The sequence below is a fragment of the Saccostrea cucullata genome, unplaced genomic scaffold (assembly GCF_032062105.1).
Source record: "Saccostrea cucullata isolate Sc308-1 unplaced genomic scaffold, CSIRO_AGI_Scuc_v1 ctg1810, whole genome shotgun sequence".
NCBI lineage: Eukaryota > Metazoa > Mollusca > Bivalvia > Ostreida > Ostreidae > Saccostrea > Saccostrea cuccullata.
In genome coordinates this window covers 193136-207705 of record NW_026923076.1, presented here as the reverse complement: position 1 = coordinate 207705, position 14570 = coordinate 193136, and the positions used below count along the sequence as shown (strand labels likewise).

Genomic DNA, 14570 nt, shown 5'->3' with positions numbered 1-14570 from the left:
TACTTTTCTTTAAAAGAATTTAAATGAATTGATACATTATGTTGTTTAACATGAAGATGCCCCCCCCCCTTCCTCATTTCACCTTTGTATTACTATATATTTCAATGACCATTTTGTGTCCAATTGAATAGCTAGCAAATGGAATCAATGACGAGAAAGCTCCAACAAATACAGACTTGAGAAAGGCATTTTTCCAGAGGAATCATTGTTCCCTGACCCCAAATTTAGATCTCTTTCCTTCTTGAAGTCAACTATAATGAGTAGGATGCCCAATTTCAGTCATCTTCCCAAGTCAAGATTCTACCCTTGCTTCACATAAACCCTTACCAATAGTCTAAGTTTTACGGGGTTAAAATGCTTTCTCTGATTGGAGGTTTGCATGAACCAATAAAATCATTGTTTTATTTAAACTGAAACGAAATTGTAAACAGAAAAAAAACCCCAATTTTAGCCCCAAAGGATAACGTCTTTATCATTAAATAGCCCAGTAAAAGGGTTTTTTTTAGCTTTTGAGTTGAGTTATATTGAATTTATTACCGATTACCACTATTATCTCGAATTCTTTTTAAATTGTTTACTCTATTGGAAAAGCAGAGGTCAGTAGAGATCGAATGGAAATCTCACTAGATGGCTAAGAAACCCCGTCAAACTTAGCCTAATGGTAAAGGGGTTTTTATGTGAAGCGGAGCGGATCAGAAACTCTTTTTTGGGAAGATAAATTTTCAGTGTAAATCTATAAAATTATATATGAAAACTTTTTTATACTTGCCTTATAAATATCGGGGCTTTCAAAACATTAGATAGTAATATTTCATGAATACAAAGAACTAAACTCTAGGAAAATTGGATGATTTAAATAACTATAACAAAACTACTCTGGAAAAGGAATGTACTTCATTCTCCTTTTTATTTACATTCATCACAAACTTGAGATATATACTATGTCAGCCTGAAAAATGTTGGCATTAATGCCTAATAGTTTTGACCAAGTTGAAATGCCTAACAGTTCTAGTCATGCTGTAAGTAATGCCTAATAATTCTAAGCCATGTTGTAAGTAATGCCTAATAATAGTTCTGAGCCAGGTTGAGCCATGTTGTACGTAATGCATAGTAGTTTTCAGCCATATTGTAATTAATGCCTAATTGCTCTGAGGCATGTTGTAAATATGCCAATAGTTCTGAGCCAGGTTGAGCCATGTTGTTAGTTATTCCTAGTAGTTTTCAGATATATTGTAGTTCATGCCTAATTGTTCTGAGCAATGTTGCATGTAATGCCCAGTAGTTTGAGCCACATAAAGCCATGTTGACAAGAATAGATATGGGTTACCCCATATCCAAAGATATTCGACTGTTAGATTTAATATGTTTAACAGTGTTTATAATGACGTTAATTAAAAAAAACTGCACTGTCTAATTATGGAACTGTTGTAAATTTCGTGAGTCCATAGCATTACGGTCACCCAGTCTCCTAACAAACAGTACACATAGGCCTACATGTACCTGTGTCCGCAAGACCAACATTAGCCTTGGTCTACACACGTGCGATGGAGCTGTCAAACGCATCCAGCGAGCTCGGAGAAACACGTTTTGTTTTGCCGAGAAGTTACGATGGCAGACAAAACTTTTCTTTTCTTAATTAGATCATATAAATACGAATTCTGATTAATAAAAATTATACAATCCCTGTTGAACTATATCTAGTTTGTTCTAACATTTGCATCTGAAACAACTTGTGTTTAAAATGGCCGGGTTGGGAAAATCAGGACCGGGTCGGAAAATTCTAAACTGAAAACTTTTTTGTTTTGAAAATTACTGAAATATACTAATGTATTTGTCGCAGAAATTACTTACATTATTCAAGTTCTATATAAAATGGTATGCTGAACTTCAACACGAACCCGAATCTCCAACCCAGTTCTCGTTTTGCCACACATACCCTACAGTTTACAAAGTGTACACACGAGCAGGCCAGGGATTGAAAATTCCGTCATTTAATAATACACACACACAGAATGATTAATTTTTTCTTTAAGAACAAATTGTATGATAATTAACGGACTATAAACATGTACTTAATACAATTGTTGATATAGTATTATCAATTCATCGGTGAAAAGATATGAATCGAAGAGTGACCTAATTATTCTCTGTTATCAAACATGTAAAAAAAAAAAAAAAGGGCTGAGGAGGGAGCGAGCGTAGGAATATTGATATTTTTTATTTGCATTTCGGGGGGAAAGTGACTTTCTAATAATATTTTGACGTTATTTTTGATTTCTTTAACGTATGACATACACAACTTTACTCTTATCATGAACAATAATGTTGTATCTACTTATCATGATGGAACTATTTTGGTCGGACCAATTTGTGTGAGCCGCCGCTGAATACAGTAATATAACTTGCATAAATAGTATGCATTGATCGAATATATTAAAAATGTAAAGCTTCTTTCTTTATGAAATTTTGATGTGTTATCAAGTTTAAAGATGAGACAAAATGCCCTGTTGTAAACAGAGACATTAAAGTACACCCTCGACTTTACAGTATAGGGATTTGAGTGTATACTAAATTAAGTAAAATTACTTTTTTAAAGTTAAATGAAGTTTTGAAACAGATGAAATTTATATAATCACAATAATGTTTGATTATTTTGATATTTTACATGTCCATAATATTTACACCAATTGAACAAAATTATTATTCATAAATTTCAGATAATGCTCAATTCTTTGCACAAATATGAACCACGCCTGCATCTGGTAAAAGTAGGAGCCAACTCCCAAAAAAAGCGCATCAGCAGTTTCAGCTTTCCGGAGACTCAGTTTATAGCTGTCACGGCCTATCAAAACGAAGAGGTGAGTGTAAAATAAGGTCACACAGTAAAAGAGAGGAAATTAGATTTCTTCAAATGCATTTTAAACACCTGCCTAGAAAATAAAGAATTTCCTATGATATTTCAATTTAATATTTATGTAAAACTTAAAGGAGAGATCTCAAATTGTCCAGAACTTTTCAATGAAATTAAAACCTATGCTAATTTTTCTTCCAAAATTAGGCAATATTTCTATTGTTGCAATGATAATAAAAAGCTACAGTGCTTATTTACAAAATGATTACCCAGACATCTGTTCAAATCGATCTAGAGGCCACACTCTGAGTTAAATAGATGGAGATTATTGTATTTCAATACATCGGTTATGACAGCATAATGAAGCAGATTCGAAGTTAGTACCATACTGTGAATCTCTCGTCAAGAAACGTGGCCAAAAACGGGTCTAATTTGAGCTGTGTTTTCACTTGTATTAAATTAAACTCTCCTATATACTAGTAGTATATTGCTTATCGTTATAGAATTCATCTTACCTCGACAGGACTAATTGAAGATTTGCTGCGATACCTCGGTTTATACTTGTAAAGATTTCAAAACAAATATCTTACTGTACAAATATTGCACTTTTGGATATATCAAAATTTATTCTGAAGCTGAGTGAATTTTTTTTTATGTATATTTTTACCTATGGACATAAATTCGGTTTCAGTAAAAAGATTTAGTATTTTTTTGGTAAATTGCAAATAATTTTTATTTCTGATGATATTTTAATCATATAAAACTTTAATTTGAAAATATTTTGATTCAATAAAATTTATTTAAAATTTTAACACTTTATGATATAAATCCCCAAACCCTCACAGAATTTAGTCGCGTGGCCATCGCATGCCTTTACTCTAAGAAAGACGGATTTGTAACAAACCAGTAGCGAAAATATTTTTCGAACTTACTTGTTAAAACCCAAAATCCAGTGCCAAAAATTTTCAGTGTCGTGAGAAATCCAAACAATGAAGTGATCGTGTTATCTTAGCTAAGAAAAGAACAATCGGGTGTCCGAGCTTCGCCGTGACGAAACTTTCCTTAAGGGGGTTAAATCATTTTAATGCGTCTCTGTTTACATGCTTGTTTGTTTCTGGCTGTATTCTAAATATTTTCCCTCTTTTAAAAAAATACCGCTCTATTTATCTTTGTAAATATTTCGTTTTTACAGAAATTATCGTATTTGTAAGATATACTCACATTAACAGAAATCGTCCCTTTGAAAATTATTTATTTTGTCAATCGTACGTGACTTTTGACGCCGATTAAGAATAGAGGAATTTAGAATATACTTGTACTCTTAGGTTGTGTTTGGTACAGAGGTCACTCAATATTATAATTAACCCCCTTCGAACACAAAACAATGTTTCGTCACAAGTTCAATATAAAAAATAAGTTAAAAACGTATATATATATATATATAATGACAAAAATGGGTATTGATAATTTCTTTTTCTTTTTTTTTTTCCAATTTAATTTCTTTTCATTTTTAAAGATTATTTTACTTTTTTTCTGCAACGATAAAAATAAGTTTGTTCTTTTTTTTTTAAATTGCTCTCTAAATCCCTTCACAGATGTATTTTATCTGTAAAAAATCAATTTATAAGATTTTAAATTGCACTTATTGAAATATTTGACAGATTACCGCCCTAAAAATCAAGCACAACCCTTTTGCCAAAGCCTTCCTTGACGCCAAAGAGAGGTGAGTGAGATTGACGCCAAATGTCTGCGCCCGGCGCGCGGAGGCCGTGATTTACACGCTGCAGAGAGCGTTCGATTTGCCAACATTGGCGCACTTTGAATCCACTGGGTTCAAAGCACTAATAGACAATTGCTGAATTCTACCCTTATGTGTACTTTACGGGCAAAACTGTCTCTATTTGCTCTTAATAATGTTTCAATTAAATGTCAAGATTTTTAGCTTCTTTAAACATGAAAAAAATGTTTCTTTTCATCTTGTGCTTAAATGTGAAGTTGTTCTCGAGATTTGAAGAATTTTGTTTGTATTTTGTAGGCCTGACGGTCGCGACTTTGCCGACGAAGGGATCGACAGCCAGCAGAGATCACTTTCACATTGTAAGTTCAATAAGACTTTTACTGTATTTTATATCTAAAATAATTTCAAAATCTTTAATTAGAATATTTTCCTGATTAAGAACTTCTAAATGTCAAGACATGTAACATACTGAAGCATGCAGATCTTTTTACCCTTGACCTTAAAACTTAGGTCAAGGTCACTGGTAACCTGAATAAAATGTTGATATTAACTATTTACCAAAATCACCTTGACCTATGAACTTGAAATCGACCTTAACCTTTGTCCTTGACCCAAGGGTAAAAAGAAACATGAAGTACATGTACATGTATCTAGAAACACCTTTCAGAGTTTATTTCGGTTGACAGGTTAGAAGTTAAAGAGGTGGTGGTTTTTAATGACCTTGACCTTTCATCCAAATGTCACAATCAATCTTAAGTTCTTGGAATAAGATACAAGATTCAACTCCAACGTTAAATAGGTTAAGAATAAAAATACCCCCCCACACACACACATATACAAACAAATCAAATTAATGGCAACGTAGAGAATCACTGTTAAACTCAAATTACACCTTGGACCCACATAAAATTTCAGGAAAACTGCAGAAAAAGAGCTCGAGAAAAATGTATTAAAATATTTTATTTGAGTTTCCAAAGTATATAGAAATTATTAATTTATACAGAAAAAATTACAAATCCTGTCGTGTTTAAAATTAAAGTGCAGATGAACAAAGTTGGTATATAAGCCTTTTATAGCCTATTTATTCAGATGTCGTTAATAGCATTCAATTCTACTGATTTGAAATAATATTTTAATACCAAGCATCCTTTGTTTATTTTACCTTTGAAATTTATTTGAATTTTTTTTTAGAATTACGCAATCCCCAAAAATAGCGATTTTCGGTATATTAAAAATCAATATACATGTACGCTCCTTCGTAAAATAATCAGGTATTTGCATTCATGTAAAAAATATTAATAAGAAGGTGTTAAACAATATTGGTCACATTAGCTGACACGAATGTCTTTTTAAACATCTCTTGTAAACCCCAGAAAGTAGCCCCCTATGCATTCGAAAAAATAAATAGTTCCGGTCAAAAACCTTTATATATTTATTTACAAAGTATATAAAATTTACCAGGCACAGGTATCAGAGTTGTCAAAATGGCCTGAGAGGAAATATAAAAAAAATTCTGAACAGAAAGGAAAATCTCTTTTCCATGTATGGAACTACTATTGAATAAGTTCATTTTTATTGGTTAGCTATTGGCGTGATATCCTTAGTCGACTTTAACCCTGCCTTGTCGTCGGAATAAAACCAACTTTGAGCCCGAGGTTAAAATAAGTAGAAAAATAAAATGTGAATCGATATATTAAAATATGACATTTGCTTGAAAAATGGTAAATTTATATATGTATTTTTTTCTTTGATTCGCGGGATAGAAAGATATGTTAATCGCTTAACCAACATGCCATAATCATCTTGCATATGCATGTACATGTACGTGTGCGCGCATGCAAAACGTTAAACGATATATATTTGATATCATTGTAACTTTTTATTCTTAAATGAAATCCTAGATACTTAGCATATTTATAAAAGGTCTTAGAGGAATAAGGCACGAAAAAGGGACATGGGGGAGCGTTTGGGGAACATCTGACACTCCCCGTTGTTCATGTTGTTCCCCTAAAACGAATTGTATTTGGAATACATGTATTGTTTTTACTCTGTTTTTACCCGCAGAGCTCCTTTACAAAGAAGTTGGGGAACATATATTTTTACACAATTTTTCTTATTAAGTCTTCCTGTTCACAACGGAATGTTACTTAAAACCATTGTTTGTTTCTGTTAAATTATTATTTATTATTAAAAAAATATAATATATTATTATTATTTTTCCCATTTTAACTTTTATAGTGAGTTCAATTTATAAACTCAGAGATGGACATGGATAGATTTTCACAATTTTTTATGTAAGTTTTCTTGATATATGAAATTTATATAAAATTCCGATTTTTGAAAAATTCACTTCCGAGTAGCGAAGTTATGGCCGATATTTCGAATTTTAAAACCTAGTGACTATTGATGGCACTGTAGGTTTCGGAATTTTTGAGGTAAAGATATGAAATTTACAAGAATATTAAATATATTTACATGTAAATATTGACAATTTTTTCGTGTGTTTCCAGTACTTCCTGTCCGAACCGGAATTAAATTTGTTTTTGATCAATTTTTGATTTTTTATTTTTAGAAAAATTTTTTCAAGATATTCTATATGATAAATACAGTGCAAGGTTTTAATCAGGGCGCCGGCTCTGCAGTGACTTGAATATATAATTTGTTTTTAAATCAAACGATCTGCATTTGATGGTTCATTTTGATATTGGCCATTGAAATTTGTAACCAATAGTAAATCAAAGAAAGTGTTCACCAACTAATCCACCTGCGCACACAAAAGTCTAACTTTACTCAAAGACATCGTTCAATTAGATATTTAAAAAGGTAGTAAAAGTGCAAAATTTCAATAAATGTTTTCAATATACTGTATATACTTTCTTCCGCGTGGTATCAATTTACGCTATGTACACGATCACAAATTCTCTCTTAAGAAATACACACGCTAACTTTCGATTCCCGCCTACATTTTGGAACCATTGAATTCAATATAAATAGCAATTTTAACATAAAATCTTTGTTTAATCCAAAGAAAAGTTCAATGGTAATTGAAAGTTATTGTATCTTAAAAATTTAAACATCTAAAAATCCATAATTCCAGCTCTTGAATAAGGGGGGCAACTAAATTTTCCACTAAATAATATTGTATTTTGAAATAGTCTTGGAAATGATTATATGTTCCTTATATATTTTCTAATGTTTTAGACAATAAATAAAACATATTATTTCAATAAAATATAATGTTTCAGATTTAAATCGCTTTGAAATTGGTTGAAAATAAGCATTTTTATCGTTTTTTGTTAATAAACATATGTTCCCCCCGCGTCACACAGAAAGCTTTGGCAAAATTAGTGAAATAACATTCCAAATTACCTGTAAAAAGGAATTTTTGTGACAAGGGGAGGGGGGGAGATGTTTTAAAACTATTTTCCGTTTTCCGTTGATTTCTATAGTGAAAAACACAAGCTTTACCAAAATTTTAGACTTATCTCTCTTTGTTTTCCCAAATAAGTAATATTTTATGAAAATCCGTATAATTATCTATAAAAAATATTAAAAATTAATCGAATATTTTACTTTTGAAAATTGACTTGGAGATAGGCGGAAGAACAATACTATCGTTCGCAGTTCTTCATATTACTTAATATAAATGTAATATATTCTAATGCTAACTCTGAGAAATCAGCGTAATTTTTACCCACGGATTAATATTAAATGTCTAGCTGAGTTTTAGGTCTACAGTATATAAATCTGACATTTCTAAAATGCATAAAGTATTTTAAACCCGGTTATATTGAATGAGTTCTGAGACAGGTAAGAGACGGCCTTAAGAGAAAAAAATTGTGCAAATCATATATCTATGGCACGCAAATTCACAAAAATGAGATAAACCTAGTTATAATTGATAAACTAGGTTTTAAAACTATAGTTTACAAACCGTATACTATAGTTAACGATTCGTTAAGTATAGTTTTCTTTGTAAAACTATATTCAACGGTTGAACTATAGTTTTATGATAATCTAAGTTTATCTGTCTATAATAAAGGCGTAAACAATAGACTTTGTTGATTCTAGGATTTCGGTTGTAAATATAGTTTCAACTGTTAACTTATAGTTAAAACGTTAATCTATATTTTACTCTCGTAAACCATAGTTAACGCGATAATATATGTGATTCACAACCGTAAACTATACTTAACAAAAACAATCATTTTGATTGCAAAACATAGATTATCTGATAATACAGTTTCACGATTTGTAAACAATAGTTTACAAACCGTTTTATAGTTAACGATCTATATAATATAGTTGTCACGATTTGTGAAACTATGATTTACAACTCTTAACTATAGTTTATTTAAAGTATAGTTTACAAAAAACTGTTTATCGAAAATGTGAAACTATGTTTAGCTCATTTTTGTGAATTTGGCCTGCCCTCTTATATCTGTCTACAAGACCGGTTACGTAATACTATTGTTTTGGCTAAAGGGGAAAAGATAATAATTTACGATCTTTTAAACAGAATGCAGTTTTGTGTTAATTTTTTTAAAAAGTGTGTCACTGGGAAAAGATTCTCTATGTCCTATTACAACTCGTAAATATTTTTTCATTTATAAACGGAAAGGAATACCAAGGAAAAGTAAGTTTAAAGCAATATATTCTCTGAGAGAGAGAAGAGCAGAATTTGAGAGAGAGAGAGAGAGAGAGAGAGAGAGAGAGAGAGAGAAAATTTTTTAGAGAGAATTGAAGCACAATTGAATTATTGTCGTCCTGTACAATAATGATTTTCTTATATAAAACTGTATGTTCGGTTGTACAGAAATATTTTTTCTGAAACATTTTTAAATTTATTTTGGGCTGATTTCATAAGGGTTTAAAAACATACAAATTAATCATAATAGCACATTTTACTGCAAAATAAAATTTTTTACTGCTTAAATCCAATTATTCCCTTAGTTATTCCATTACCTATTGGACCTGTCAAATTTTTTCACAGTTTTTCTAAATAAGTGATAAACTTTAAAATTGTTCGTAAATTGGCATTTTAATAATTATAGCCGATCTTTAACTTTTAACTTTTTTATTGCAATTGGGTTATGGAACCACTGTTTTTCAACGACTCCTACGGATGCGACAAGAGAGGATATATACGGAGACGAGAGAATTTTCACAAGTGAGGTGGACATCTACGCACACTTTACCCTACTGTGTCAACTGGAATTGGAAGAAGTTGAAGCTATGGTGTGTTAGCATAAAAACATCCGATGCTTCAATACAATTTAAGAAACTGGAGAAGAATAACTTTAAGTTTGTTGAAATGGACCCAGCAAGTATATTCAAATTTTTATAATTTGTGATAAGGAAGATTTACTATTACACGAAGAATCGTGTAAATCCTTTGCAGTGAAGGATGGCCCACTATGGCGACTTTTTGTCAACAATGAAGGAGATTTTGCAACGTTGACACGGTAAAGTTTAGAAACATTCGTTTTCATTCGTGTTCTGCTTTCACCATACTTTAGCTGATGGGACTTATCTTAGAACATTGTTTGCAGAACAAATTCTTGGATATGGTTCAAAACACTCAATTGACTCGCGTAAAAAATGATGCTACCAGCCATAGAATCCCTGCTCCCTTTATTAAATCCCAACCGTAGGCACGTTTCTTCTGAGTGCAGTAATGAGGATAGTTTAAAAACATTGACGCCCTCCGTGCATACGATGTCCATTTCGATCATGAAATTGAGCAGCTGAAACAGCAATCAACGAAGTTCATTAGGTCAAATTTACAATCTTCAAAGTCAAAGACCTTTCTTCATCAGTGAAACAAAATCACAGACAGTGACAGGTGCTTGCATAGCTGCTTCTTGTATTGCGTTTTGTCAGTTGATAAAAGCATCGATTCCGAATGTGTTAAGGTTTTGAAATTCCAGGGAAATTATGGTGAACATGAGAAGATATACCCATCACAAAAACATGTATCTGGCTAAGGGTGTGGCTGCAGTTCACCTTCCCCTCAAAGTCAAACTACCGCTTGGCGGAACTTGATAGTATTACTTTCTAAAAATTTAATGACTTTACAGTTTAATTTGAGACATTAAAAACATGTTGTTTCATCATTTTTATAATTATCACAAAGTTGCCAAAGAAATCAACATAGTGAAACTGGAAAATCGCCATATGTACTCTGCATAAGCAATATGCATTCAGTAGACGGTTCGTGAAACCCACACCAACGTCTTCCTCGGTTCCAGTTGAAGGAATATCCCATCATGACCCAGATAGGTATCGATGAAATGCCGATACCTTGATTTTATCTGAACAGAACTTCACCTTGATATCGGACATTGTCAGCGATTTACATCACAATCAACAGCGGTTAAATTCTTTATCTGCAGAATGTTGCATCCATGTTACAAAAATTCAGCAGTTTTAGAAGACACAGTCGAAGACAATTATGTTCTGCGGAAAAGCTGGCAACTAAAATCGGATTCGAATGCACTTCATCCGTTTATTTTCTTCCATTGACAAATTATTTTTGAAGAAAATATTGCATTTCTATTGTTTTCTATTTGTTTTGTTTTTCTATTATATTAAAGACGGAAGGGAAATTGTTGGAACTTGTGAATTAGACCTTTTATCTTTAAGCTGTTGTCCTGAGATTTGTCTAAAATGGAGGGGTTGTTGCCATAGACACTTGTTTCGTATACGGGATATCTCCCGCTTATTTTACCAAATGCCTGTGGTTGTTGTACCAAAATCCATTCATAAAATAAAAAAACAACATTTTCTGTTGGTTTTTGAGATAATGAAGCACAACGAAAATTTGAAAAGTACAATGGAGAAAAATTATTTAAAACTTTCCCCATGATACCGAAATTCATTGCTGAGATATAAAATTAAACACTCATATAATATGATTTATTACAGTCAAACTTAGTAATTAATACCTGAATTTTGCATATGCGATATGCCTGACGTCACATTAGCCGTATCAGCCCTGCAGGGCTGATATGGATTTGCGGGGCTGGTACGGATCAATATCACACCCCTTAAAAATTGAACCTTAAAAAACAGTACTTGTGATCAAACATATGTTTTGGGTTTACATAAATTCTTCATTTTAACTTTTTGAATGTTAGGATAATCTAATTGACAAATAAAAGATTATATTTTCAAATTACGGATCGGGTACATTTGAAATAGAAGAAGAAACAAACACAAACCGTATGAGACAATAGACTGTGTACATGTTCGAAGTCCGTGAATGATTATTGACTTATTTTCTTCTCAATTAATGTGTACTGTATTTTATTACTAAGTATGTAATAAACATAAAACATACCCTTTTCCACATCACACCCTGTATCAGCCCTCGGGCTGATATTGGTGCCTCGGGCTGATACAGGATGTAATATGGAAAAGGGTATGTATTATTCTCTATATAAAAATCAAATTGTTAACTTTAAGCCAAACTAATTTTGAAAGTAATGGTTTATAGCCAACTACATCTACTTCATCAGAGATGCTCTACATGTAACAGAAATTTTCTCATTATTACATGTATACTGCTATTAGTAACTTGGGAAAAATCTACAAAATGATCAATGAAACACTTTTACTTGCATTAATAAGTATTGTTAGAATTAAGGTGGCAGGAGACAGACTCCATAAAGACCCGTCAAATTCCTTTTCCTATTTGAAAAAACCCGTTTGATGCGATATTTTACATAGAAAAATTAATAGAATATGGGATAATTGAAATGAAGCAAAATGCTTGCTGAATAAAATAATGTGCATTATGTAGGTGTCGCTATGCTTAGCCTTTACAGAGTTATAAATGCGAAACTAAGACATGCGGACTGTTGCTGTGGAAATTTAGTTGAAAAGCAGTAGAGCTTATATAGAAAAAGAAGAATGGCTCTAGATCAAATGATGAATTTTCATAAGAGCATGATTGATCTAAAGAATGAGGGCGGCTGGTGCCCAACTTTTTTTAGAATGGGGGGTGTTCTTGCGAGCCTCACAAGTACGTGCTATGACGTGATGAAATATTAGAGCTATGTGAATATGAAGCGGATTATATTATAGCCTGAAGAAAATTGTTTCCTTGTATCTGTTTTATTGACCACGGGTATATGCCTTTCCCCCTCGGCACATTAATGGCATAAAAACATCTTTGTTCCCTAAAAAATGCAAGTATTAAGGTGTCGTTCCAGATTTGTTTCTTCACATTCCTAGGTATTTGTTTTCACAAAGAGATGAGAAAGGTGATACAGTTTTATTGTACTTTATAAAGGTAAAACCCTTAACTCGTGAAAAAAGACGTGTTTGAGATTTTTCAGCTGTTTTGAGGTTGTAGGTCTAGACTATAGCGGATGACCCCGAGGGACTTCAAAGATGACCATTATAAAGCTGTTATGATTATGTGGCTCATTATCAGTGTCGCCTTAAGGAACGCGTGACACCAGGCCAGTCGTTGATTGGTCCTTTTTCATAATACTCCAAAAACTTTACTTATAGCGAATATATCAAGACAGTCGGATTTATAAAAAGATATTACTGATATAAATTTAAATGCCTTTTATTACCCCCCCCCCTTTTGACCTATCTGTACTTTACATGTATGTTTGAATTATCTTTTCTATCGGATTTCCTGTGTTCTAAATGAAAAAAATGGTTTTTGAATAATATTTATAAAACAATTTTAAAATCTTTTTTTTTTTTTGATTTGAGTTTTATTTTTAAGTTCCAAATACTTAGCTTAGAAATACTGCAGCATAAAACAATTTCAGCGCGTATTTTAGAATCTTAAAAAGATAATTAAATACCGATAATTACACTTAAACTTACATAGAATAGTTTTTATACTATCTATGATGAGAAATACTTTCCAAAGTCAACTAGTATCAAAAGGCCTGATATAAGATTTGAAGTCTAAACGCTTGATAAGTTATTTATCCTTAAATGGTTATTATAAAGTCCATAAAGTAAATGAAATGTTGACTTGAAACAAATTTCTTGAAACCTCCGTAATATCAACTTCATTGTTATTATATTGTCTTAGTTTAAAATTGACCAATTATGCCACATAAGCCACATATGCCATATAAGTTGGGGACATTTTTAATAAGGAAAGACGATAATAAAAATGCTGAAGCCGTCTCCTTTGTTTTACTGTTTAGTTGTGTAACTTGGTCTGTATCGTCCTAAGTCAGCAAAACATTGAAACAAAATAGCAGATTATAGCAGATTGTATGTTTTCTTTTATTTTAAGAACACTTGGATATATCGAGTCAACATGTGAATGAAAGTAAATATTGTTAATTAATATAATAATTTTGAAGGTCAAATCAATATTCTCATCTAGATTTTTTTTCGATGTTTTGTTTTCTAGGTACCGAGAAACAAGTCGGCAAAATGGATCACAATTAGTGCCCATAGATATTCCAAACGACTGTTGAAGAACTGATCTCCAAAGACCACTAATTTAGACGTTTTCTTACGTGTAGGGTCAGAATGATTTTTTTGGTAGATGGTCTTTGATTTCATTGAAACAGTTGTCTATTAAATCAAAATATTAACCTCATAATTTACGTGGAGGAATGATTGTATAACGTGTAGATTATTTCTAGTTCATATTCATAAGATTCCTTATTTTAAATCTTTCATCACGCAATGAGCTGAGCATGTTTTGGGTGTGTGTCATCATCTAACAGATCTGGAAACATGGAATTTTATAGAAAAATTTAAAATTTGTTATTGTAGGTCTTACCAGGGACATACTATCGCTTTTGAAAAAGGGGTCTATTCATAGAACTAATGTTTAACTTACCTAAATAAAAGACAAGCCAAAAAAGGGAGATTCTCCAAATAAGCTCGGAAATGTTGTGGGGTTGAGGTGGGGGTTGGGTGGAGCGGTAGGTGTAGGTGTTCCAACACCTTTCAATACCAAATTTTATTCATACACTGGTACATTATCCT

At 32.0% G+C, this 14570-nt stretch overlaps 1 pseudogene; it reads left to right on the top strand.

The window, feature by feature from the left end:
- The first annotated feature begins 956 nt into the window (after window positions 1-956).
- On the top strand, window positions 957-11128 carry LOC134263101 (uncharacterized; annotated as a pseudogene).
- Window positions 11129-14570: the final 3442 nt, after the last annotated feature.